Here is a 26012-nt window from a genome sequence, read left to right on the forward strand (position 1 = left end):
TTATGATGACTTTGGACTTGGCTGTGTCCCCCCAGCAGGAGGTAATAATGCATAGTTGTTAGAGGAGAGGTCTCTAAAGTCAGACTATCTGGGTTCACATCTCAGCTGTGCCAGTTACTAATGTGAATGAGAGATTTAATTAGCCTCTCTGAGCCTCAATTTCCTCATCTATAAAACAGGAATACAATAATATCTACTCCAAGGTTATTATAAAGATTACATGGAAAGTGTTTAACACAAGTTACATAGCAAGTCCTCGGTAAACACTGGCCATTGCTATTGCCACGCTTTTATTACTAATATATTCTCATGACTTTTCCTACCATAATGGACCTACTTGCTCATACAGAACCCCAACACACACTGGCTTCTTTGGGTTTAGTTGAAATTCCCAAACCTGGCCTACAACCTCCCACTGCAACCTAAGAGCCAGTTTGACACCCTACTGGGTTTGCTCTATTCCTCCAGTGTAAGCCTGTAAGCCGAATCTAGCCGACAACCTATTTTTTTTAAATAAAGTTTTTTTTTGTAACACCACCACATTCACTCATTTACATATTTTCTATTTTTTGTTTTGTTTTTTTAATGTTTATTTATTTTTGAGACAGAGAGAGAGAGAGAGAGACACACACACAGCATGAGTGGGGGAGGGGCAGAGAGAGAGAGGGAGACACAGAATCCCAAGCAGGCTCCAGGCTCTGAGCTGTCAGCACAGAGCCTGATGCAGGGCTCGAATTCAGAACTCACAAATGATGAGATCATGATCTGACCTGAAGTCAGACTGAGCCACCCAGGCACTCCTCATTTACGTATTGTTTATGGCCGCTTTGGTGCTACAACACCAGATAGTAAGCCTAAAATCTTTACTGTTTGGGCCTTTGAAGAAAAAGTTTGCAATCCCTCCTCCATTCTAGTCAGACTGTATTCCAATCCCATGCAACGATCTTGTGATGGGTTATTGATTACCAAGGGGACCAGGTAAGGGTGGAAATGAATCACTGTCACTTCTTTTCACTAGAAAAACAATTCCAAAGTGCTGTTAGCAGAGCAGGCATCAATGTACCCTTTTAAGAGCAGTGCTTTATGTTGTCCTCTGAATTGGACTATTTACACAGCCCATCACTTGGCTAACGTCATTCGACAAGCAAAACATTAATAAACTTTCTTTGTGTAAGACTATTAGCCTGAAAACAGAAGACTATTTCTAAAGGAAACTTCCCTTTATTAAAAGCCTTTTGTCAAAGAGTACTCTAAAAATAAATTAGCCTTTCAAATAAGAGTAAATATAGATAGAATTTATCACTTTCATTTTCTCCACAAATATCTTTGACATGTTAATAACCACCAAATGAAGATAGACACTAGATGAATATTTATGATGGCCGTGGCTGATGAATATGATTCATGAACTGTGCATTTAGTACTGGATTTCAGAACGGAGTCATGAGATATGTTTAGTCATTATAACTGAATACACATTGAATGACCACTTTATATTAGGCCCTCAACAGTGAGAATGCCCATACCCACACAGTAGTTTCAACTTCTTTCATGAAATCACATTTCAGGGCAGAGAGACAGCAAGTTATTGGAGAAACCCAGCTCTGACCAAATAACACAGATGCTTTTATTATGATCAGAGGTCAGGCTTCAACATCCTTTTGAAAACAACCCAGACCCAAAATTGCAAAGGGAATGAGAGGGGAGAGAGTATTTGGCAATTAGAGGTATTTCTGTCATCGTCGTAAAGACAGTACAGGTGTTTTTTTGTCATTTTAAAGAAAAACTCCCTGTATCCTTCCACCTGATACAGCTGTTTTCGTTGTTACGTATTCGCGTGTAGACTTCATCCAAATTCATACACCTGTTCACCTACAGCTGACAGTCCATGAGAGTCCGTTTGTAATGGGAACAATTTTTTCAATGTGCACAAAAGATCACCCATGGGGGAGGAATCAATGGTATTGTATGGTAGGGCCACGAGTACCGCCCAAACCTGACCGTGTTGGCCTCATTGAGAAGGTTTGTTCAAATACTAACCTTCTGGGCCCACCAGGCCGAACATGATTTAATTAGCCTGAGGTAGGGGGCAGGGTTGGGTATTATTTGAAAGTTCTTCAGATTCTGCAAATTCTAAAACGTAGCCAGGTTGGGAGCCATTGCTCTAGCTGGATGCCTTAATTTTACAGGTCGAATACTGAGGCAGAGAAATGCACTTGAAGCCTGCAGCTCTTGCCTCAGCCACAGGCTTCCCCGGGGCCCCTGAAATCACAGCCAATAAACAGCAAGTCTGAAACCCTTCTGTGGGATGGAAAGTTCTCGGAGCTTTTCTTGGTTGGGCTGGTGCGGGTATATTCCAGGGTTCTGAGAATGAGGATTTAGCCCTTTCAAGGCACAGAATGCAACTTTCTTGAAATATTCAAGATCTACCTCTCTGTAGATAGGGGATGTGCCATCATCCCTCAGTTGGAGCTATACCTTTGGCCTAGTCAGTATTTATTGTCCCGATGTCTGGGATTGTGTCACCTCAGCCATCCAGTCCCCACTCTCATAGTCAACAAGATGGCCACCGTTAGTTAGAATTCCCCTGAGAGTGGGCTCCAAAGCTGAAGACTTGACATGCTCCCTCTTCTCTCTTTTCCACGGGGTTGCAGTTCAAAATGTTGTTGTGCTGTCTCTCCCTTTGGGAATTTCCTCTGGAGCTGGAGATTAATTATTATGCAAATATTAAATACGTTGAAAGTTGGAGAAGGGAAGGGAATTTTTTAAAGCAATTTTGTTTTTGGGCACCTGGGTGGCTCAGGCAGGTAAGTGTCCCGACCTCGGCTCAGGTCATGATCTCACGGTTTGTGGGTTCGAGCCCTGCGTCGGGCTCTTTGCTGACAGCTCAGAGCCTGGAGCCTGCTTCGGATTCTGCCTCTCTCTCTCTCAGCCCCTCCCCTGCTCACACTCTGTCTCTCTCTCTCTCTCTCTCTCTCTCTCTCAAAAATAGATGAACGTTCAAAGAAATTTTTTAAAGGAATTTTTTTATTATAGTTTAAATGAGAGATAACGAATAGCTGTTGCGTTTGACCTGCATTCGAATTCTACAGTGCGGTGTGTGTGATATATATATATAATAGTTAAATCTTCTTTAAGATGTATATGTACCTTTGCCAAAACCTCTGGGTTCCCATAAATATCCAAATATATCGACCATCACCCAGCTCGTTTGCCCTCCCTCCCAGACATAAAGGCAGTTCTGGGAAAAGACAGATTAAAACATTTCTCCCTCGGAATGTTAGTTTGAGACGTTATTTAGATTTTTTAAATAGCCTACATGCCTAGGGTGATCTGAAAGGAAATGCTGCAGAGTGTAATGTTGCTTAATAAATAGGAGAAGTCATGCTCACTCAGGCACAGCCCGAAGGGAAAAACAAAGTCCTCACTCTTGTCCTGAAGGTCAAAATGTCTTTGACTCCTCTTGTCATAGTCTCTTCCTTGTGTCCTCGTGGGTTTCCAAACAATAAACTGCTAGTTAATAATATTTTATATTAAACTTTCCATGCTCAAATCATGGTGGGGTTTCTGCCTGCTGTTCTGACCCATACGGATACCAGGCCCTTTCTACACATGGAGCTCCCCAAGAGCAAAGGACAGTCAGTGCTCCAGGGCTGAGATGAGGTGACACAAGCAAGGCACGCAGGTGCATGGAGTGGCAGGGTTATTCAAGTGCAGGGTGGGCCCCTGAGGGTGGTACCTCCTTGAATGTCGTGCCCTAGGTCCTTGGTGTGCCTCACCCTAGTCCAGACCTTGCTGCGCTATTTTCTTTCTTAGCGTTCCATCTAGCACATTCCAGAGAATTTCTATATTAAAGCCCTAACCCCCAATGTAGTGGTATTTGGAGGTGGGGACTTTGGGAGATATATAATTAGGCTTAGATAATTAGGTTTAGAGGGTAGTGCTCTTATGATATAATTAGTGCCCTTATTAAGAAGAGGAAGGCAGAGTGAGAGCTCTCGCTCCCCCTTACATTCACCCAGGAAACACCATGTGAGCACGCAGGAAGGCCAGGAAGGGGACCGCACCAGGAACTGAATCTGCTGGCACCTTGATCTTGGACTTGCCAGCCTCCGGAACTGAGAAATAAATGTCCGTTGTTTAAGCTACCTGATGATGCTATTTTGCTATGAAAGTCAGAGCTAAGACAGTGTCCAATTAGCATTTACTGAATGGCTGAATTACCTTCCTTGCCTCAGAACCGTTTCTCTGACGCAGGTTCAGCAAACAGTTGAGTCTATAAGCAGTATGGCGTGGTCTTCGAAAGCCACACTTTAAAGGTTCAGCCTTAGCCCTACGATGACCCTGGTCTAGTTACTCCCAATGCCTCAGTTTCTGTAGCTGTAAAATAGGTGAAATGGTAATACCTACTCCATAGGAGTGTGGAAAGGATTAAATACGACTATGCATGCAAAGGACTTAGCTCAGTGCCCTCAAACATTAGTTGTACTGTTAATAGTAAGCTCCATTCACTTCCCATTACATTAACCTCCAAATTCCCCCTAGTCTGAGTCACAAAATGATGAACTAAAGCCAAAAACCATATGTGAGTAATTAGTCCTTCAGAGGGGGTCCAAAGTCTCAAAGTTGAACTCGCTTCTCTCTGTCCCAAGAGCCAAACAAAAGCCAAAGTAAACAAGGTTTAGGAAGGAATGTAAAAAGACAGCAATGGCATCGATCTCCTTTCCCATCAGAGAAGATTAGATTAGAATAAATATCCAATCCATTCTTTTTTGTTCCCATTTCAAAAAGTTAGACCTTTATTCAAAATCAGTTCATTGGGAATGTGTAGCACCCCCCCCTTCCATGTTCCAGGAATTATGCCAGTTAGTAAAGATTTAAAAATCAGATATCCTCTTTGCTCTCAAGCAGCTGAAGGTCTTGAGGTACAGAGATAAGCATGTAAACAAAGCAAAGGTTATTTCGAGTGATGGTTAGTTCAGCCGAGGTGGAGTCCACAGGCTCTGCAGGAGGGGATGGGCAGGGACCCGGCAAGGTCAGAGAATCCCTCCCACAGGAGAAAAAGGTACACTCCGTAATCCATATTGCTACCGCACTGAGGAAGTTGAACGGGAAGCATGGAAGCTAATTCCCAGGTGGAAATCCTCTCACCGTGGCCCAACTGCGAAGGTTTAACATCAGATTTGCACCATTCCTTGGCATTTAACAGTCGGCTCTCCCAAGCTGGTGTGAACCAACTTCAGAGCATCCCCGTGGAGGTGCTCTAAACCACGAGCAAAATTACTCTCAAACTGTATTGAGCACAATTGAATTTCACCTTGATAATCCTGGAGTGTACTTCATGGTGGTGTAGTTCCTGAGAGCCAACACGGGGAACATTAATTGCTCTTGTGCTGTGTATGTGCAGAGAGTTCATCAACAGCATAGCGGTAGATAGCTTACAAGACTAAAGGGCTGAGAAGGAAAAGGCAGAACAAAACGTCTTCTTGCTGGTTGGCGGTTGTATGGTTTTATTCCTTAAGGAGCTCTGGAAGGAACCCGGTAGAGACCATCACCTTCCCTAGGTGAACTGATTATGGTATAAATAGTAACAACAGCGACAGAAGTCATCATCATTTTCTTCCAAAGGAATAAGGCTTTACAATTCTCAAGGTGAATTGGGCTTTCGCCTCGAGGAAAACAGAATAGAGGCTTCATCTCCAGAAACAAATGTACAAAATTCAGTCTTTCTCTTCGGCCCCACGCTACCGTCTTCTGAATAGCATTCCAGTTGTATGTATCTGGGGCTTGGGAAATGTTCCTAGTTCTTGGGAAGGAAGTGAACTAAAACATCTGACATCTCTGGCAAGAGTCACAGTTTCACACAAAAACTTTCTTGCAATAACTTCACATATTGCTTCCCCTGGTAGCATCGCTGTCTCCAGGGGAAGCTTGGGTCTAAAATGACAACTCTGTTTAATGAAAGTGAGAGCTGAATGCTAACTCCAACAGGCTTTATTTCTCAAGAAGAAGTCTTCATCTTAAAATCACTCGTTAGGGATGACGTTATGACAGAGATAAGTTGTTCCAGATTTTTTTCTTTTTGTTGTTAGAGCATAGAAGCAGGTTTAAATGTCTTGCATGAAAAAAAATAAGCAAATACGGCTACTGCCCTTCAAGTCAACAGTGTTTCCTGTAGATAAAATATGACAGGGTATTTGCTGTTTACATGGAATTGGAAGCGGGGGGCGGGGGGTGGTCACTGTAAAGAATGTTGGCAGGGGCACCTGGGTGGCTCAGGCAGTTAAGCGTCCGACTTCGGCTCAGGTCATGATCTCAGGGTTCATGTGTTCAAGCCCCTCATCGGGCTCCGTGCTGACAGCTCAGAGCCTGGAGCCTGCTTTGGATTCTGCGTCTCTCTCTCTCTCTCTCACTCTCTCTCTGCCCCTCCCCCACTCGTGCTCTGTCTCTCTGTGTCTCAAAAACAAATAAACATTAGAAATTTTTTTAAAGAGATTGTTGGCAGAGATGGGTGGTTGTAAGATTTCTTGCTGAATGAGGCTGGTGATGGAAATCGATGCTTTCAAATTTTATAATGTGCTATATATGGTAAATATACATATACCCTAAGTAAATACACACAAGACAGTATTTGCTACCCTTCCAGTAGAGAAAAGCAAAACCACTGCAACATTCAGGGATGAGGTTGCCACCTGCGGGTGTGGGACCTGCCATTTATGGACCTACGTGTACAAGGGCCAGGATCTGCCCCACAGGCTAATGCTGGACCTCAAGGTGTGCCCTACATATAAAAGATTTTCAGGACATATCCGTTGACCGTCACACTGATGAGCTGGTGTTAAAAGGTTTGACAAACACCTACCGCAGGCAACATGGTCATTACCTGTAGGAAGGGGAGGATCAGAGCTAGGAGAGTGAAATTCTAAGTTTCCGAAGCTTCAGTCGCATCAGTGGCACTGAAGAGTGACAGAGGTGGCTGTTCAAATCCTCTAACCGTCCCCTAGACTTTGTGATAGAAGAATGAATAATTTGCTATGAGCTTGAAATAGCAAAACCAATAATCATTCCTAATTTTGCTACCGTATTGACTAATTACTTGCCTATTTATGATTGGCTACTTACCTACACCTTGTGGAGAATTTTAAGAAAACGTTTGTGGTGTACATCTTCACGAACCCAAAAGTTACTTTCTTCCCTCTATTGAAAGGCTCTGAGAGGGATGCCTGGGTGGCTCAGTCGGTTAAGCATCCGACTTCAGCTCATGTCATGATCTCACGGCTCGTGAGCCTGGAGCCTGCTTTGGATTCTGGCATCTCTCACTCTCTCTGTCCCTCCCCCGCTCACAATGTGTGTGTGTGTGTGTGTGTGTGTGTGTGTGTGTGTGTCTCAATAAATATATGGGGCACCTGGGCAGCTCAGTTGGTTAAGCATCCGACTTCAGCTCCGGTCTTGATCTTGCAGTCTGTGAGTTCAAGCCCCGTGTCGGGCTCAGTGCTGACAGGAGCGTGCTTCGGATTCTGTGTCTCCCTCTCCCTCTGCCCCTCCCCTGCTCATGCTCTGTCTCTCTTGCTCTCAAAAATAAATAAAACGTTAAAAAAATTCTTTTAGAATACATCAACATTAGATGATTTTTTTAAAAAGTCTATGAGAACACAAATGTCTGCCTGTAACAATTTTAACTGACACTTTCCCACAAATGAGTGTGTTTAAGAACCTCTAAAAAGATTCTAATAATCAGATGTCAGATATATGAGGTAGTAGGAGGAAGAAAGAGACAGAATGGAGAAGTAACAATCCACAAACAATCTCTAATGCAATCTCTTAAATTAGAACATTTAATTTCAGCTGCTGCTCCAAGAATTCCACAGCATGTTCTTGCTCGTGGATACAATCAGGGACAAAAAATGAGATGGTCAAGAGATAGCCACAAAAAGAGACTAGGAGAAACAATGATTTGATAAGATCCCCAAGCCAAAGGAGCAATCCCTGACTAGCGAGAGGGACGTGGTATGGGCTTTGGATTAAAATATAGACCGATGTTGGAATCCCGGTTGTCCGTGTATAAGCTGTGTAATAACGTTGGGCAATTCACCTAATTCCTCTGAGCCTTTATTTCTTCATTTCTTAAGTGAGATAATTACACCTAATTCATAAGATTTTTGAAAAGATTTACAATAGAAGCTCAATTTTAATTATCATCCACAGGCAGTAAAGTCTGCTGTGTGATTCTCTTTGAGGTTGTGAGTGAGCGGATGTAGCTTTCTCTAGCCGATCTGTGCCAGGAGACAGGAAGGGTCGGAGGTGTGAGAAGCCTCGTGCCTCCTGTGCTTCCTTGCACAATTTTGTCACCCCTGGTGGAGTCTCCTGGGTGTGGTTAAGCCTTCACGGAGGTGGTTTGCACGGTTGGCGTTCCCATCTGGATGGAGGAAGCCCCGCAATGCTTGCCCCACCTGTCCGCAGGTCACCCAGAGGGCATTCATCACACGGCAGCCAGAGGCTCTGAGGCTGACACCATAGGATGTTTTGCGTCCTCTCTCTACCTTGTACTGACAGGCAGAACAGTGCCTTGGTAAGCAGCACGGGTTGTGACAGCAAACTGACCTGTTTTCAAAAGCTGCCTCTGCCACGGGCCACCTCCAAGCCTCAATTTCCTAAACGGTAAATGATGATCAGAATAGCCTTTCTTTCTTTCTTTCTTTCTTTCTTTCTTTCTTTCTTTCTTTCTTTGTATTTTGAGAGAGAGAGAGAGAGAGCAAGCAGGGGAGGGACAGAGAGAGAGAGGGAGAGAGAGAGAGAGAGAGAGAGAGAATCCCAAGCAGGCTCTGCACTGTCAGCACAGAGCCCCACGCGGGGTTCGAACCCACGAACTGTGAGATCATGACCTGAGCCGAAGTCGGACGCTTGACCGACTGAGCCACCCAGGCGCCCCGATCAGGGCCATTATGAGAATGAATGGCCAACACATATTGAGTCTATTGAGTGCTGCCTCCATACCACTCTAAAGGCTTTGTGTAATTTAAGTCATTTCTCCCTTCATCTCTGTGAAGTATTGTTACAGTCGTAGAAACTGAAGCACAGTTTCCATTGCTTGCCCCGGGACCCGCAGCCATATTAGTCTGGCTCTGTGTCCATGTGGCTAGCTACTATGCAACCTGGCCTAAGAAGAGGAAGTGAAATCAGGCACAAACATTTCCTGGCACAGTGTCTGACTCTTAGAAAATGGTCCATATATGATAGTTAGTGTTAGTTCGATAGTTACTGTTCATCGGAGACTTTGTGAACTCCTGTTTGGGTCCCACCTGAACCTCTGCTGTGTCTGCTTCCAGCATTTGTACTCTGACTTCTCAACAGATAAAGTCACAGGGAAGATGTGGGAGCCATCCCGGCTGAATTCTCCCAAGACATTGGAGATTTCAGTGGACAGTCGGGCAGATGGGCCAACAGGACTGGCAGTGATCGTCATTCATCCCCTGGATAATTTGGCACCTAATCTCACCAAACTATTGAGAAATCTGTTTTATTGGCAAATTACTTCAGAACTCGTGAATCTTGGCAAAAATGTGGCCATCATTTAGGTTAATAAATTTTTCCGTGTGATAATTTCCTATGTGAGTTATAAATTTGGTTATATAATTTGCAAGGAAATTCTTTTATGTTAATGGTGTGTGGGAGCCGGAGGGGAATGAGGACAAAGGTAAAGTTAGTGGGGTGGTTAACAGTATAATTCTGCAGGGGAACCTGGGTGGCTCAGTCAGTTAAGCCTCCCACTTCAGCTCAGGTCATGATCTCATGGTTCGTGGGTTCAAGCCCCGCATGAGGCTCTGTGCTGACAGCTCAGATTCTGATTCTGTGTCTCCCTCTGTCTCTTCCCCTCCCCCACTCGCACTCTGTCTCTGTCTCTCTCAAAAATAAAATAAACTTTAAAATGGGGCGCCTGGGTGACTCAGTCAGTTAAGCATCTGACTTCGGCTCAGTTCATGATCTCCTGGTCCATGAGTTCTACCCTCCCACGTCGGGCTCTGTGCTGACAGCTCAGAGCCTGGAGCCTGCTTCTGATTCTGTGTCTCCCTCTCTCTCTTCCCCTCCCCCGCTCAAGCTCTGTCTCTCTCTCAAAATGAATAAACGTTTAAAAAATTTTTTAATTTTTTTATTAAAAACAAACAAATCAGTGTAATTCTGCAAATATCTCAAGTAGGTTAAAAGAGAAAACCAGATGACAAATAAAGGAGCTATTAAGGAAAATGCAATTGCATTCCTACTGGACACATATTTATCACCACTGAACTCATGTCTTACAGCTTTTCTGAAAAAGAAACTATCAAAGTGACCATAAAGTGATTCTACTTTGCATCAACTGTTTTACAGAGGAAAGAACAAATGTTCTTGGGCACTGCCACCAGATGGGCTGGGATTTTAATATCAGTCTTCATGCTTACCAACTGTGCAAACTTGGGCAAGTGACTTAACCAATCTGAGCAGAAATTTCTTCTTATCTAAAATTTATCCAACAAATTTGCTGTAAGGTCGAAAGCATGTAAAATTTTTGTCACCTAGGAGATGCTCAATAAATGGTAATTAATGTTCAGTTTTTCTCTTTTTTTTTTTAATGTTTATTTATTTTTGAGGGGAGGGGGAAGGACAGAGAGAGAGGGGGACAGAGGATCCAGAGAGGGCTCTGCACTGACGACTCCCAGGCGAGGCTCGAACTCACAAACCGTGAGGTCATGACCTGAGTTGAAGTTGGCCGCTCAACCAACGGAGCCACGTAGGTGCCCCTGTTTGGTTTTTCTTTGAATAAATTCCTATGACCTAAGTGAGGGAGTTTATTCAAGGCATTTATCTAGATGTTTATTAGAGGGATTTTTAATCCAAATTATATGCATCAAATTGTTTACTTGAGTGGAAAAATTCTGGAATGAAGAATTGACTTTCTAATGACTAGACAAAGCTGAGTAAATTATCTAATCAGTTCAAGAACGAAAGCAATGCCGGGGGCTCAGAGGCTAGCCTTCCCTTCTGCCCATTGGTTCAGTTTATTGCTGCAAGCTTCTAATTTGTTTCAGCGATGGAGACATGGCCATTCCATCTCCCCTTTTGCCCTGGAACTAGGACTATATATTTTTTAATACATTATTTTTACTTTTTAAAAAATGTTTTTTTTAAATTTTTTTAACGTTTTATTTATTTTTGAGACAGAGAGAGACAGAGCATGAACAGGGGAGGGGCAGAGAGAGAGGGAGACACAGAATCGGAAGCAGGCTCCAGGCTCTGAGCCATCAGCCCAGAGCCCGACGCAGGGCTCGAACTCACGGACCGCGAGATCGTGACCTGAGCTGAAGTCAGACACTTAACCGACTGAGCCACCCAGGCGCCCCTAAAAAATGTTTTGAAGTAAACTGTACCTCCAACATGGCCCTCAAACTCACGACCCCAAGATCAAGAGTCACATCCTCCACCACCTGTGCCAGCCAGGCACCCCAGAACTGTATTCTGAAATAGGGACAACGGGATTTAGAAAATTCCTTTTGCACAAATATAACTCGTTTACAGCTAGTTATTGAAATATCCAGTGACAGCATAATAAAAATATGAGACCTTCGGTTAATAGAATGCTCTGGTTTACTATTCCCTGTGAATGTGGTTGCACACATTTGGAAACTGCTCTCTTTCATGTATTTAAAATAGCATCTAATAGTAAGGCAGTAATTTATTAAGAAGTAACTTGCTGATCCGAAAGTGCTGACATGATTTCAAAATGTATTTAAGATGAATCCAGCTCAATGAGGCTTATACATATAGTTTGGGGAAATGAGGAGCTTATTATGGGATTGTCATAGCCACCTCAAAATGGCAAATGAAGATAAATTCCAGAAATCAGGACTGCATGTTGTAATCAAGGAGGAACCTTCCCACAGACTGAAGCAAACTTGGGAAGCAAGTGAATGGGAGATTAAACAGTGAAGTCTGAGTAAGATTACTTGTTCCCCTATGATTAAAGCCTGACAGTCTCCATGAGTCAAAATGTAAACACATCCTAGTTCTGGTGGCCCTCGCAGGTCGAGCGTTTGGCAAAGCACAGCTGCCTCAAATTTACCATTGAAAAGGTGTTTTGGGGGAATGAAACTAACTACCGTCTTCTTTCGTGCATGTGATTTATTATCCATCATAAGCGTTTTCTATGATGGGAGTAAGCATTTGTCTCATATTCTGGTGACTTTTCTACAATTTGAAAAATTGAAAAATATATTTGAGAAATATATTTATAATTTACAAGCCCCTTATGGTTTTCATACCTAATTCACAAAATATTCAAGAATTTCCCATTATGTGCTTAATTGTAAGGTCTGAATTTTTAGATGCCTTCCTTTTTCTGAGCTGGAAGCTTTACTGTGCACTACTCCAAACGTATAGACGGACAAACAAATACATACCAAGAAGCGCACGGTATAAATGAGAGGAATCTAAGTATGAAATCAGCTAATAATAGTAAAGCTAATGTTTATTCTGTTACCTACTGTTTGACAAACACTGTGCTAAGCATTTTAGAAGAACTATTTCTGTTGTTTTTTTTTTTTTTAAGTTATCTATTTTGAGAGAGGAAGAGAGGGTACAAGTGCGGGAGGGCCAGAGAGAGAGAGGGAGAGAGAGAGAATCCCAAGCAGACTCCCCAGTGACGGCACAAAGCCTGATGCAGGGCTCAAACTCACGAACTGTGAGATCACGACCTGAGGCAAAACCCAGAGTCAGACCTTAACCAACTGACCACCCAGGTGTCCGAGAAGAGCTGTTTCTTTTCATGTTTTTTTTTTTTTTTAATGTTTATTTATTTTTGAGAGAGAGAGACAGAGCACGAGCTGGGTAGGAGCAGAGGGAGAGGGAGACACAGAATTGGAAGCAGGCTCCAGGCTCTGAGCTGTCAGCACAGAGCCCGACGCGGGGCTTGAACTCACAAACCGTAAGATCATGACCTGAGCCGAAGCCAGACGCTCAACTGACTGAGCCACCCAGGCACACCTCTTTTCATTTTTTTTAAAATTTTTATTTATCTTGAGGGAGAGAAAGAGAGGCAGAGTGTGAGCAGGGGAGGGGCAGAGAGAGAGGGAGACAGAATCCGAAGCGGGCTCCAGGCTCTGAGCTGTCAGCACAGAGCCCGACACGGGACTCGAACTCACGAACCGTGAGATCATGACCTGAGCCGAAGTCAGACGCTCAACCAACTGAGCCACCCAGGCTCCCCAAGAACTGTTTCTTTTGATCAGCAATCCTTACAAGACAAAAATCCCAGTGTTCCAGATTATAAGAATAAAGGGTTTTGAAAATCTTAATTGTCGATAAGGAATTAAATCCCTAAATGAAATTAGGGAACTATTATACAGGTGATTTCTTGGCAATTTGAAAAATTAAAGTTTTCCTAAAATTAGCTGTATACTGAAACCTACTCATCATACACTGCAAGTGTCTCCAGTCGAATTTTAAGTGATTTCTCTGCTTTGTTAGCCATTTTTATCAGAATTTATATGAAACTTCCAGTTGAATCTCCAACTGAAACCAAAAAGATAAAACCTTTTCCATATTGTAAGTCAACAAGATCTTGGAACTTTTGTTCATTCCTGGGACTGTGTTAACTACCTACTGTGCACCACACCTTGAGGACACAAATAAAGTCACGAATTCCGCCCTCAAACAACACCCAGCCTAGTAAGACAGATATGTAAACAAACCACAGCAAACGTAACGTGCAGCACATCGTACAATAGAGGCAGGTAGAATGGAGACCCAAAGAGGACGTAGTCAATTTTCACAGAAAAGAAAGAACCAAAAAAGGAAAATTCTAAGAAAGTTCATGAAAGCAGTGACACAAAAGGTAGTGTCTGAGGGGCGTCTGGCAGCCTCAGTGGATGGAGCACGCAACTCTTGATCTCCAGGTTGTGAGTTCGAGCCCCACATTGGGTGTAGAGGTTACTTAAAAAAAGAAAAGAAAAAAGGCAACGTCTTAAATGTAGATGAAAATCTGTGGTTTTTGGTTGTTGTTCCATTTACTCATATACTCAGTCTACTTTTTTTGTCAAAAGATGAATTACTTTAAAAAAAAAAAAAAAGCATAGGATTCCGTATCTCAGTCACCTACCATTCCATACTGTTTTCTTTCCCATTCCCTACATTCTGTTTCCCACAGCACTTATCTTAACTTCATTTTGTTCTTTTAAGTAACTAATCAGATTGTTTTGCTATCAAATGAAAATTCATCTCTATACTTATGACCCAACTACGACTCCATACAATTCTCACAAGGAGACAGGTACAAGTATGTTTATTCCTGCATTGTTCATCAGAGAAAAATAATGGAAACAATCTAAAGATGTGTCAGTAACAGAGTGGATAAAATGTGCCCCTTTTATACAATGGAATACCATATAACAGTGAACTACAACATGTGTATTAATACGTGTCGAGTGAAAACTTGAGAAGTATAAAATATGTCATTTAATAAATATGGAAAAGAGGCCAAAACCCATTATTGTTTATGGATACATATAGAGTGTAAGTGTTAAAAAAAAAAAAAGCACACAAAAATTAAAAGTCAAAATTCAGGGATGCCTGGCTGGCTCAGTCAGTAGAGCATGAGACTTAGATTTCAGGGTCATGAGTTCAGGTCCCATGTTGGACATGGAATCTACTTAAAAACAAAACAAAACCAAAAACACCACCTCACACTTCAGGATACGTGTTAACTCTGGATGGCAGGAGAAGAATGGGACAGTTTGGTTACAGGGACTTTAACTACATGTGTAAGATTTTACTTTGGAGGGGTGAAAGAGAGGAAGAGAAGAATAAAGGAGGGAGAGAGAGAATGAGGAAGAGAGCAAGATCCAGAGCAAATATGGCAAAATTTTGTTACATGATTGAACTGGGTAGTAGATACATGATTTGTTGTTATATTATTCTCCATACTTTTTTGCATGTTTGAAATATTCTATAATAAAATAAACGATTGCTGGGGCGCCTGGGTGGCTCAGTTGGTTGAGCATCCAACTCTTGATTTCTCCTCAGTTTTGATCACAGGATTGTGGAATCGAACCCGCATCAGCATCCACACTGAGCGTGCAGGCTACTCAAGATATTCTCTCTCTCTCTCTCTCCCTCTGTCCCCCTCCCCCTCCCCCCAAAAATATTGCTAATCTTTATAATATTCGTCCACAGTGTTACTAACCAAATCTAATAAATAGTGAAATAAAAATTTTAAAGTGAAAAATTAGCAAACATGCACATGTAATTTTTTAGTTTTAATAAATTTATTTGCTTCTATGGGCGATAATATTTACTTGTAACTTTCCCACATCCCATCCAGAGCATTCTTTATTTTTTTTAATGTTTTTATTTTTTTTTTTTGAGAGAGAGACAGAGCACAAACAGGGGAGAGGCAGAGAGAGAGGAAGACGCAGAATCCTGAGCTATCAGCACTGAGCCTGATGTGGGGCTTGATTCCACGAACCAGTGAGATCACGACCTGAGCCAAAATCAAGAGTCGGACGCTTAACCAACTGAGCCACCCAGGCACCCCTCTTCTTTTCTTTAAGTCGCCTCAGGACTTTTAAGGAAGAGGTTCAGAGTTTAGCAGGCCTCCAAATGAAATAGCATAATATTGGGGCGCCTGGGTGGCTCAGTCAGTTAAGCGTCTGACTTCAGCTCAGGTCATGATCTCCTGGTTTGTGAATTCAAGCCCCGCATCGATCTCTGTGCTGACAGCTCTGAGCGTGGAGCCTGCTTCGGATTCTGTGTCTCTGTCTCTCAATGCCCGTCCCCCACATGTGCTCTGTCTCTCTCTACCAAAAATAAATAAAATGTAAAAAAATATATATTTTTTAAAAGAAAAAGCATACTATTAATTCACTTGTTAATAACCAAATTATTAGTTCCGAGGCAAAATTAAAACCTCAGTTTGAATAGACCAAATTCGTAGCTGGGTCTCTGCCATCAAAGTAGGATAAAGATTTGGGGCGCCTAGGTGGCTTAGTCAGTTAAGCGACTGACTTCAGCTCAGGTCATGATCTCATAGTTTGTGAGTTCAAGCCCCGTGTTGTGCTCTGTGCTGACAGCTCAGAGCCTGGGCTTGCTTCGGATTCTGTGTCTGCCCCCCCCCCTCTCTCTCTCTCTCTTTCTCTCTCTCAAAAATAAGTAAACATTAAAAAAAATAGGATAAAGATTTGAAGAGAGGCCATATTCAGGGAAAAAACCCAGAGCTGGGGGGAAGGAGACCTAACTCCTAGGGCTAATTCTGCTACCAACTACATACAACTAGTAGGGTGATTTTAGAGTGTTCACCTAACCTCTCCCTAAACCTTCGTGTCATTGTTTGTAAAGTGAAATATTCAATCTGATGCCTCTACAGTCCTTTTCAGATCTAAAAGTCTGTAATTTGGTATCCTAAATCATAGCAAGACATGAGCCCTTAGAGTTAACCACAGGCAATAAAAAATTCTCATTAGCGATTTCCACAAGGCTGATAAGTAAGGTAGAAGTATGTCTCTAGACCTGAGCTTAAACAGGTCATTCCTTCCTCCCCAAAAGAGAGATGGAAGGTATATGCGCTGTGGAAATTAACACGAGCTCTTTGGCATCTGCAAGAGATCATGGAAAACTACCATAAAGCCAGAGAGTGGAAAGCTCAGATGCAGCCACTCCATAAATCTTTCGGGAGCTGTTGTGTTTCGGGCATGGTTACACACTAAAGGATACAGTCCCAGCCCTCAAGAAGCTCAAAGTTTTTGTAGGGAAGACAGAAAAAGAATTAGACGCTAAATATTGTAACACAGGCACGTACAATGTGTTACAAACTCAGATAAAGCACTTAATCCTGACTAGGGAAATCAAGGAAGACTTCCTAAAGGAGACCAGGTTTAAACTCAATTCTAAAGGATAAATAGGAATTAGTTGAAGGAAGAAGCAAGTAGGAACCCTATATGAGAAGGCAGAGCAGCGATATGAGAACATGGTTATTTCAGTAAAGAGCAAGTACCATGGTACGGCTATAACTTAGAGAAGAGAGATATGGCAGGAGATGACAGTGGCCATTTAGGCAAAGGTTAGATCATGAAAGGCATTGAATGTCAACCAAAGGAGTTTAGATTTTTAACAGTAATGAGGAACCACTTTAAGCCAAGGACAGAGATAAGATACAATGCGAATTTCAGCTAAATCTTCCTGAAAGCTCTGTGGATGATAGACTGTAGGTGTGAGAGACAAGTCAGGGGGGACCAGTTGTAAGACACCAGTATAGTAATCCAGGTGACAACTGAGGAGGGCCTGGGGGGTGACAAATGTTCTTGTTCTCGAAAAGGTAGAAAAGGACAGATTCTGGAAACTGTAGATCGGTCAACCGTATTTTCGTCTCTAGAAAACTCCAAAAGTCACCTACAAGGTCACTGGGGAGCCCTGGAAGATATGTTGATCACTAGGAGCCACTGTCGGTTCACCCAAAGAGGCATCCAGGCCAGCCCTCTCCTTTGTGATGGGTCTGCCAGATTAAGAGATCAGAGGATGGTTCGATAGCCAGTGTGCCTTGACTTCTCCATACCAATACTACCCTACACTTTGTTTCTGGCCTTGCCCCTTACCACAATAACCTGGATAAAGGTTTCTCTGGAAGACCTGTTGAGACTTCAGTGAGACTTACGCAACTCAGAGATGGGTCTTTATATCCAAAAAAAGGCCAAACAGAAAGTACTGGGCCTTGCCTAAAACTACTTCCCAATTTCAGAGGCTGTGGCAGCCAATCCTCTGTGAGCCTTGATATGTCAAGAATTCAACACGATACTCCAGATGAGAACTGACCAGGCTGTCAAAGCCAATTAATTTTGTTTCATATCGGTTATTCTCAGTGTTAATCCTTATGTCAATTTGACTCGTTCCCAATGGATGGTTATGGGTCTCCAAGATCTTGCCAGCCTCTCTTCCATCCCCACCTTTGGGCTCTTTGCACGGCTGGTTCTTGCCTAGAATGCCCTCTCCCCATGCCTCCCTTCTCTGATTTTAGGCCTCAGCTGGAAGACCTTCTCTGGCTTCCCTACCTAAGGGTCGGGTACTCCTCAGTTTCACCATCTCTGGCCCTTGTTTTCCTTCAGGACATTCATTACAGCCTGCACTGATTTGTTTGTCCACCTTCTTGTCTGGTTTCGTTTGGTTTTGTCTTGTCAGGCTCCCCATAGGAATTAGAATTCCCTGAGGGCAGCGACCAGGTCTGTCTTATTCATCGTTGTATGTACCATGGTGTCTGGAACATAGTAGGCTGTCGATTAATATTGAATGAATGAATGAATGAAGGATTGAATGAATCTCTGTTTTCCTTGATCCAGACTTGGCTCATTTATAAGACTCCAGTTGGCTTCAGCCTCTCCACTTTGCTTTCTGCCCTGACCAGCCACCAACCTTCTCATCCACACAGTGTCCTCTGTCACCCTTCACCCCTCCCCAGCTCAGCCCTTCCAGCCTGAGCTCTCCCCTCAGGCTACGCAATGAACAATGTGTCTTGAAGCTGTTTCTTTGCTGCCTCAGTGGTCAGCTGGAGCTGTTAACCTCAGCTGATCCTTGCAAAAACACAAAAAACAAAGAACAGCCAAAACCACAGCTGCCTTGGGATGCTACAGCCAACCCTTGAGTACCGACTCTAATTATCAAATTTACATCATGCACAAAGTTGGCAGTGTGGCTAATAAAATGGTGAATCAGTATCATGATGATCTGGAACAATCACATCTTTGGTCAGTCACATCACTGGCACACTATTTTCAAGGTGGGCTCCACATTTTAAGGGGGGGGGGGGAATGTTGAAAACTTAAAGCATGTCCAGAAGAAGGCAATGAGTTTGTAAACTGTTGGAACAGGAATGGGGCTTACCACGGCCAGGACTCGGCAGCCAGACTGGGTTTGAATCCAGGCTCTACTACTTACTATGTGATATTTATAAATTAATTAACTTGGTGCCTTTGGTTTTCCCAACTGTGAAATGGGGCTAATGACAGTGCCCATCTCATAGGGCGTAGTGAGGGTTCGGTGAGTGGACACACGCAGAGCACGTAAAATACTGTCAGGCACATATTAAGTGCTCTATCAGTGTCTGACGTTATATGAAGAATGGTTAAGAAACCTGTTTCTGGTTGAATGCTGTGAAAAGGCAAGACCATTAAAAAGGACTTTTGATTTGGGCCCAGGTCATGATCTCACAGTTCGTGAGTTTGAACCCCCTGCCTGGGCTTCTGCACTAACAGGACAGAGCCTGCTCAGGATTCTCTCCCTCCCTCTCTTCTCTCTCTCTCTCTCTCTCTCTGCCCCTTCCCCATTCGTGCTCTTGCTCTCTCTCAAAACAAACAAACGTTAAAAAAAAAAAGGAAAACAGTTTCTTCTTACTGATGAGATGAAAAAAATATGCTGTCATATACATTTTTTTTTAATATCATTTTCTGTGCATTTGGTTTCCTAACCAGAGTATAAGATACTATATGTCAGGGGCCGTATCTTTTTCTTTTAGATTCCCAAACAGAACCTAATATACTGCACTGCACACAGTAGGTGCTCGATAAATGCACTGAATTTCAGGAGTTGCTGATCTTACCAGACGTAAATCGATTTGACAATAATCAGATGATTAATACCATTAATATGAAGTAAATCTATGGCATTAGAAGACCGGAATCTGCCACAATCCTCCGCTTCCTGGGTTAACCAGGTATTTACACAGTAGGCAGCAATGGGAATTGTTAGGAAAACGTGTAAACAGATAAGGATTAAAATCCCGGTTGTGTCTCTAATTTGCTCTGTGAGTCCTGCCCTTAAGTTGCTTAGCATTTATTCGGGCTTCAATTCCCTCATCTGAAATGAAGGTGGAACACAGTAGTTATGAAAGCAAATAAGAATTATGAGGAAAGGCATCAAAGACATGACTGGGCAGAGATCCATTTCTGTCAAATCTCCCGGCGGAGAGATCCCTGGTTCCACCTTGGCAGGGTCACCACTTCCCATGTTGTCCCATGTCCCTGCTTCAGTGAGGTGGTCAGTGAGGCCTGACTGAATACTAGGAAAGGATTCTAAATCCATCAAGGTTCACAAATTACCCTCCATTAGGACTCCTAACCAGCATTGTAACATAGACGGAATCACACAGAACTTTGGGGGAGTGGGCAAATACCAGCTTTAGGATGTGAAGGGATTGGGGTGAGGGAGCAAGATTTGGCATTAGGTGGTGTAGGTACCCATCCGTGTAGGGTATCCAAGCTGCAAAGATCCCTCTCTGCCAGGTGAGGGAATGGGGGTGGGTAGTAGGGAAAAGAAGGGAATCAATATTGGCCTGCTTCACTACACCCTAGAGACGCCCAGACAAGACGGCCATGTGTCTCAGTCCATTCGAACTGCTGTAACAGGGTACCATAGACTGGGTGATTATAAACAACAGGAATTTCTTTCTCACAGCTCTGGAAGTTGGGACGTCCAAGATCAAGGCACTAGTAGATTTGGTGTCTCGTGAGAGCCCACTTCTGGTTCACAGATGGCAGTTTTCTGGCTGTGTTCTCACATGGGGGACGGGACAAGAGAACTCTCTGGGGTCCCTTTTATGAGAGCACTAATTCCAGTCAGGATGGCTCCACGTTCATGACCTAATTACCTCCCAAAGGCCCTACTTCCAAATACTATCACATTGGGAGTTACGTTTCAACGGATGAATTTGGGGGACACAAACATTCCGTCTATTGTACCATTCTTAAAAGAGTAAAAGAGGTTCATTTTCTTCGAAGACTCCTCATCACTAAACCAAGGGTCGAGAACAATAAGTAAATACACTACTTGCTGTTCTGAGACTGCATTGTGAGTTAATCTTGGTTCAAAGAAAATGAGACAGGCTGATGTTTCAATGCCAGAATGATAGCAAAAAAAAAAAAAAAAAAATCTGATGCCAAATATGGAAGTTTATTATATCCACAGTGGGGTAGAAAGCAAAGAATTAACAGGAACAAAAGTAACACATATGCCCCCAAATCTTCAGTTATCTCATGATGAGTCACTTGCTGAGAACGGTGGCTCTAGAGGGCTACACCATATTTTGAAACTGTGCTAAGTAACAGAGTAAAGAGGAAGAAAAAGGATATAGAATCTTATCAAGAAGGAAATGAGCCAAGCAAAAGCAAGAGAATCTCTAGAATACCTGTGAACTAAATCTATTTAGAAACGTCAGAGCCCCTTAACCCTTTGGGGAGGAGAACCATTATTAATGTAGGCCCTTCATGGTTTATCTTTCATAGTTGTGAAAATTGGCCAAGTTCAGTCAGAACTACAAGACTGTGCTGTTGGTTTTTTTTTTTTTTTTTAATTATATTATTGGAACATCAGCTTGTTGAAAAAAACAACACATTTCAATAGAACAATACAGATCACATGAAATCAAATACAACATTTATAAGTGGATTGATTACTGGGGCAACTGAGTGGCTTAGTTGGTTAAGCAGCGGACTTTGGCTCAGGGCATGATCTCGCGGTTCATGAGTTCAACCCTGTATCAGGTTCTGCACTGACAGCTCAGAGCCTGGAGCCTGCTTCGGATTCTGTGTCTCCTTCTCTCTCTGCCCTTCCCCCACTCACACTCTGTCTCTCTCTCTCAAAAATAAATTAAAAAAAAAAAAACATTAAAAAAATTTTTAGAAGTGGATTGATTTCTGATGCAAGCATTGCCTGCCCCGAGTGGACATGATTACCTGCCCCAGGAATAATATTCAGATAATGAAAGTTGAGCCCAAAGATATAACTTTCTTTATTGGTAGGTGGTTCTTGAGGTGGCTTAGGGAAATAAAATCGAACAAATTTTCTACCTACAGCATATTGGATTCTCTTTACCATGTAATTCTTAGTTTCCTAATTTACTGCTTGATTGTTAACTCTTCATTTCAAAAACAATACCAGCTTCTGTAACAAAATTCTATGCATTCTCTCATGTTACAATTGTAGAAATTTCTTCACTCTTGAATTCCACTAATTTCCATTAATAATCATTAGATTAGTAGATTAAACTTTGTTAAGACCTTCTTTCACTGAAATGTTTATTAACCTAATTCTGCCATTCTCACTAGGGGGCTGTTAACTCAAAAATATTTGTTCTTTTGTGTTTGTATTTCTGTTTATTCTTTTCCCCTCTAAAGTTAATCACTGGGGACTTTGTTTTTCCTGCTGTAAAATGAGTGCCTGCATCACATAAGCCTAATATTAAGAAAACACATCTCAGCACCTATAATAAAAGTGGCCTAATTGCAGAAAGAGACAATGAACTAGTTAAAAAGGGTTTCTTTCTTTCTTTTGACATATAAGCTATACAATAATTACTAAAAAGTACAATTCAGTCACATTTCTTCACTGAAGATCAAGTCTATTGGAGTGTTGGTATTACTGAAACCAAAGCACTTACTATTTAGTAACATCAAATTCTCTGATGAATAAGCTTCTGTTGAATGTTTACATTTTTTAAACAAGAACAGTGTTTCAGATTTCTTATGTACCTATTTATATTCATCATGTGAAACTGGAAACCATATGTATTACATTACATTATAATGAATCATTGCCACTAGGCCAACAGGAAGGAACAAAAAAAAAAAAAAAAAAAAGCCAGGGAACAATGCAATTTTTTCAGAGTTAACTGAATGCTAGACATTTTTCAATATAGCACCACTTTCTTTCTATGGAATAGACAAGAATGCCAACACGTATAGGTATGTGTATACTATATACGTATAATAGAATGCCAACATTTATAGGTATATGTATACTATATATGTATAATATATAGCATATAATTATATACACACAGGCATTCATATGTAGATGTACACATAGGAATAAACACATATGATCAAATCCCGAAGCAAATACATTGTTCTCATTTCTCTCAGTAAAAAAAACAAAAACAAAAACAAAAAACAAAACAAAACAAAAATCTGTATCTTAAAGTTGAATTTAAAAACCATTATAGGGGCGCCTGGGTGGCTCAGTCGGTTAAGCGTCCGGCTTTGGCTCAGGTCATGATCTCACAGTCCGTGAGTTCGAGCCCCGCGTTGGGCTCTGTGCTGACAGCTCAAAGTCTGGGACCTGCTTCAGATTCTGTGTCTCCCTCTCTCTCTGCCCCTCCCCTGCTCGTGTTCTGCCTCTCTCTGTCTCAAAAATAAATAAAAACATTTTTAAAAATTTAAAAAAAACCATTATAAAAATCATCTTTACACACTATATCTAATCTACATCTAATATGTGGTTCTTTGAATGTCTATTTCCGCATGTAGTGTGATTTTTCTTACAAAAGTTAAATTTTCTTCCAAGTTTAACACCTCACAAAGGTGATCACATATATTTCCTACGTAAAATTTCTTTTCCTGAGAGAAAGCTTCTCAGAACGAACGACAAACTAAGAAGCAATAAACAAATTGATTTAAAAATCAACAACCCTTAAAATGAGCTCTTAAAAATGAGACTCTTTTTAATCTTGGTAAATTACCGCGTTGTAACTGATCCTTTTGCATAGTGCTTATTAATGCAGAAGTGTGTGACAGAGTAATCATTTTCAGTCCTGCAAGTTATTTGCAATAAGATTAGATTCTGTTTTCATTTCTATGTTGATTTTTTTTTCCAGTTAAACATTTTCCTTATCCTTATCTCCACATCTCCTCTAATTCTGGTAGCATCTGTAGATCCCTAACACTTGGCATGTGCTACTTCAGGCAAACATAGCCCATGTACAATCTATATAAAGGAAGGGACCTCTCAACCTCCCTCCCTGTCTTACGTGATTTCAAAAACAAACTCAGGGTTCAGTGGTATGCATTTATGGCCACTAACATTTTTTTTTAATTTTCAGAGAAATCAAGTTTTGAGTTGATTATACTTAAGCTACAGAATTACGGAGTTTTAGGCAACAGCCCTTCGTTTTACCTCAGAGATTAAGTGACTTGCTCAACATCACATAGCTTAGCAAACAGAAGGCTTGCACCAGATTTCGAGTCCCTTTCCCAGGTGGGTAATCCCCAGTGTGTGTGCTGTAAGATAAATACAAATAACGTGTTGGGATCTTTATTGAAGAGAAAATGAGAATCAGCACTCTAAAATACCATTCAGTTCCATAGGATCCCAGGCTATTCTAGCCCTGTTCTAAACAAATAGAAATTCATAGATTTTATAAGTAAAGCCAAATTTTCAAATAAGGGGATAAAGAAAATGCAGCAGCATAGGAAATATGTGTGCTAAAAAAAAGAATGTGCCTCTTCTTATCTCAGCAATACTTCATATACATTTTCTTAACTTGAGAAGTCAAGCTAAATTTGATTAAGCACATTTTTACATATCACATGAGCCCACCACTAGTAGAGAAGAGAGTGGAAACCGAAAGAAATGCCACAGATTTCATGGTGTGATTCAGTTTCTTTCCAAATGACACTTCCTTTGAAAAGGCATATATTTGGAATTTGCCTTTTGGAAAATGCTTCTTTTCAATTTTCAAATATAATTCTGGTGTAATTAATCTAATCTGCATTTCAAAGCTTCTTGAGCTGAACTTTCTCCCAAGCACGTGATCTCTGTTTATGGACCAGAATAAAGAACAGTGTATTGAACACAGTCCAGAACGGTCAACATGGTGATAGCCATGACAGAGCTTCCGTACGTCATCAAAGGCATAGTCTTTCCAAGACGCCTTATCAGACACCTGTTTATCCTTGTTCTGTCCACATTCAAGTGCCCAACAGACATTTTGCTGCTGCTACAACTCCTGCAAGGTAAACAGAACAGGTGCCCAGAAAAAGCATCAGATGAGAAAACAGATGAGATAGAAAATAAAGTCATACCCCTTTATGGAAGGTGGGCCTGAGGATGAGGTCTACTTAAAACACTTTTATCCGAGGCAGCTATACGAGGAACAAACAGCTAATTGCTAACTTAAGAAATATTAAATTCTGGACTTTATGAATCAAAAGCGAAGTGTTTATCTTGACTTGACACTGGACAAGGGGAAGAAGAAAAATGTGGAGCCATTGGCCAGTGGTCTTGGTTCTCCACATACTCATTTGTTTCAGAAATCAATAAAGTTGCCGTGTTTACAGGAAATGCATCAGAGATTAAAATAGCAGAAGAAAATGGAGCTGCTGTTTGAGGAGGAACCAATCTGATGCAGAAGATTTTGCGTGATGAAATTCAATCAGGCTTTTATGTAGCTGTGCTGGAAATAATGCCCAAGCTCAATCCATTAAAGAAGAAACTGGGGGGCGGAGGGGAGGAGAAAAGACTTACAAAGCTTACTTGGAATTCCATTGCCTGTGACGTCCCAAGAAGTTCTTGAATTATTTAAATCTGGACACGAAATTAAGGTAGATGAAGAAAGGGAGAAGTTTTTGAGACCAAAATAGCTACACTAGATGTCAAGTGACCAGATAGCTGCTGATCTACAAGTAGTTGTTCTGTTACCAGTGTAGGCACTGGACCGCTGAATCAGGGACCCTTTGTGGCATGTGCTTTCCCTGAAGTTTGTTACTAAGGAATGAGCCATTGTTGCCAAAAGTAGCAGGAGCCCAAAAAAGCAACAATGAAACTGCCTAGAAGTGTTGCACTGTGAAATTTTCAGTCAGTGGATTAAGAAGCAACAGAAAAACTTATAAAACTATTAATTTAGTGTCTTGTTATTTCTTTTCTTTCTTCCTTTCTTTTTTTCTTTTCTTTACTTTTCTTTTTCTTTTCTTTTTTCTTTCTTTCTTTCTTTTTTTTTTTTTTTTGAGAGAGAGAGAGAGAGAGAGAGAATGCACCCAAGCAGGGGAGGGTCAGAGGGAGAGGAAGAGAGAAAATCTTAAGCAGGCTCCATGCCCAGCACAGAGTCCAATGAGGGACTTGATCTCACGATGGTGAGATCATGACCTGAGCCAAAATCAAGAGTCAGACCCTTTACTGACTGAGCCACCCAGATGCCCTGTTGTCTTGTTATTTCTTGATCAGCATGTTTA

General features: G+C 41.7%; 1 pseudogene; it reads left to right on the forward strand.

Annotated features, from left to right (window-relative positions):
- LOC125937790 (39S ribosomal protein L1, mitochondrial-like) overlaps positions 1-25490 on the forward strand; it is a 42078-nt pseudogene extending 16588 nt beyond the window's left edge.
- The last annotated feature ends 522 nt before the right edge of the window (positions 25491-26012 follow it).

The sequence above is a fragment of the Panthera uncia genome, assembly GCF_023721935.1.
Source record: "Panthera uncia isolate 11264 chromosome A3 unlocalized genomic scaffold, Puncia_PCG_1.0 HiC_scaffold_12, whole genome shotgun sequence".
Classification (NCBI taxonomy): Eukaryota; Metazoa; Chordata; class Mammalia; order Carnivora; family Felidae; genus Panthera; species Panthera uncia.